Source organism: Gossypium raimondii, chromosome 8 (genome assembly GCF_025698545.1).
Source record: "Gossypium raimondii isolate GPD5lz chromosome 8, ASM2569854v1, whole genome shotgun sequence".
Classification (NCBI taxonomy): domain Eukaryota; kingdom Viridiplantae; phylum Streptophyta; class Magnoliopsida; order Malvales; family Malvaceae; genus Gossypium; species Gossypium raimondii.
The window spans coordinates 30,216,675-30,219,090 of NC_068572.1; the positions used below are offsets into that span (position 1 = coordinate 30,216,675).

Here is a 2,416-nt window from a genome sequence, read left to right on the forward strand (position 1 = left end):
AATCCTATCCTTATTGCTGATGATAGGGATAGAGCTCTAAGACAGAATGCCATGCCAGTATTTCATGATCTTAATCTGGGTATTAGGAGACTCGAAATTGAGGCACAAGAATTTGAACTGAAGCCAGTCATGTTCTAGATGCTTCAGACAGTGGGCCAATTCATTGTAATGCATACTGAAGATCCTCACCTTCACTTAAGATTGTTTATGGAGGTGAACGATTCTTTAAAGTTAGCCGGAGTACCCGAAGATGCACTATGATTAAAGCTGTTCCCATATTCGCTAAGGGACAGAGCTTGAGCCTGGTTGAACTTATTGCTACCAAATTCTATTTCCACATGGCAAGAGTTAGAAGAAAGATTCCTCATGAAGTATTTCCTGCCTAGCAAGAATGTTAAGTTGAGGAACGAGATCACTGCTTTCCAACAAATGGATGATTAGTCCTTGCATGAGGCATGGGAATGGTATAAAGATTATTACGGAAGTGCCCTCATCACGGAATCCCTCATTGCATCCAACTTGAGACATTTTATAACAGTCTCAATGCTCACACGAGGATGGTAATGGATGCTTCTGCTAAGGGTGCTCTCCTTTTTAAGTCTTATAAAGAGGCTTATGAAATCATTTAGAGGATTACCAGCAACAATTATTAATGGCCAACCAATCGAGTAGCGTCAGGAAGACAAGTCGCTAGAGTATATGAATTGGATGCTCTCACTTCACTTGCATCTCAGGTATCCTTAATAACACTGATACTTAAAAATTTTACAACTAATGGGTTTAATAATTTTGTAGCTCAGCCACCCAATCAATTTGAAAATATAGCCTGTGTTTATTGTAAAGGACATTTGTTTGAAGAATGTCTATCAAACCCAGAATCCGTGTATTACATGGGTAATCAGAACCAAAACTGATGAAGGCAAGGACTGCAATGCAATTTCTACAACCCATCTTGGCAAAACCACCCTAATTTCTCTTGGAGTACCCAAGGGGCTAGACCCAATAACACTTATGCCCAACCTAGATCGACCCAACCACTTGTTTTTACCCAACAAGTTTAGAAGCAACCTCAAGATGAATCCTCTAATGGCTTAGAAAACTTATTGAAGGCATAGGTACCAAAGAAAATGATGCATTGATCCAAAGCTAAGCAGCCACATTGAAAATTTTGGAGAACTAAATGGGCCACTTTGCAACTGAGTTTAGGAACCGACCACAAGGTAGTTTGCCTAGTGATACGAAAAATTTGAGAAATCTGGAGAAGAGTATTGAAAAACATTGATATTGAGGAGCAGAAAAACATTAGAGACCAACACTGTCGAAGTTGAAGAGGAGCTAGCTGATACTCAAGACTCAGTGGAAGTTCAACCGAGTGTTGAAATTCTAAATTCATCGGAACTAGAATCTGCAAAATCCGATGAAGTAACTTCTGAACCAGTTAATTCTGATAAACTAACAACTTCGTTAGATACAGAATTGCCACAGAAGATGAATCAACCAGTTCCAATAAAAAATCCTCCACCACCCTACCCTCAAAGACTTTAGAAACAGAAGTAGGAAGTCCAATTCAAGAAGTTCCTAGACATACTCAAGAAACTTCATATCAACATTCCATTGGTAGAAGAACTTGAAAAAATGTCAAATTACATTAAATTCATGAAGGATATCCTGTCTAAGAAACGAAGACTAGGAGAATTTGAGACGGTAGCCCTGGCAAAGGAATACAGTGCATATCTTCAAGACAAACTACCCTCAAAGTTGAAGAATCTGGATGTTTTACCCTACCTTGCAACATTGGAGCAACGTATTGTGGTAAAGAGCTATGTGATTTGGGTGTAAGTATTAACTTAATGCCTATGTCCATATTTAGAAAGTTGGGGATAGATGAAGTTAAACCTACTATGGTTACACTTCAATTAGCAGATCGATCCTTAGCACATCCAAAACGAAAAATCAAGGATGTATTAGTACGTGTAGATAAATTTATTTTCCCTACTGACTTTGTTATTCTAGACATTGAAGTAGATAAAGAGGTACCAATCATCCTAGGAAAGCCTTTCCTAGCAACTGGAAGGACCCTTATCGATGTGTGGAAGGGCGAGCTTACTATGCGTGTTCAGGACGATTAGGTAACATTTAATGTTTTTAAGTCTATGTGATTTCCTGACACACTTGATGATTTTTCTGCAGTGTTCGATTTAGAGGAATTAGTCATGGAAAAGGAACTCAACTATGTTGAGGACCCGTTGGAGCAAATTTTGACATCAGACCCTCTAAGTGATGAGAAGGGAGAGGAATCCTTAGTTTTGCTAGAAGCTAATCAAAGGGGATTTAATCTACAATCTCACTTTGAATCTTTGGATTTAGCAAGTAGAGATTACATCTAGTCGAAAGTGTCAATTGAGGAGCCACCTAA

The 2,416-nt window shown here is 38.7% G+C and overlaps 1 non-coding gene across 1 annotated transcript; it reads right to left on the reverse strand.

The window, feature by feature from the left end:
* Nucleotides 1-396: 396 nt before the first annotated feature.
* Nucleotides 397-502, reverse strand: LOC128032175 (small nucleolar RNA R71). The gene has a single exon (XR_008188304.1). It is a non-coding gene; the product is annotated as a small nucleolar RNA R71 (small nucleolar RNA).
* Nucleotides 503-2,416: the final 1,914 nt, after the last annotated feature.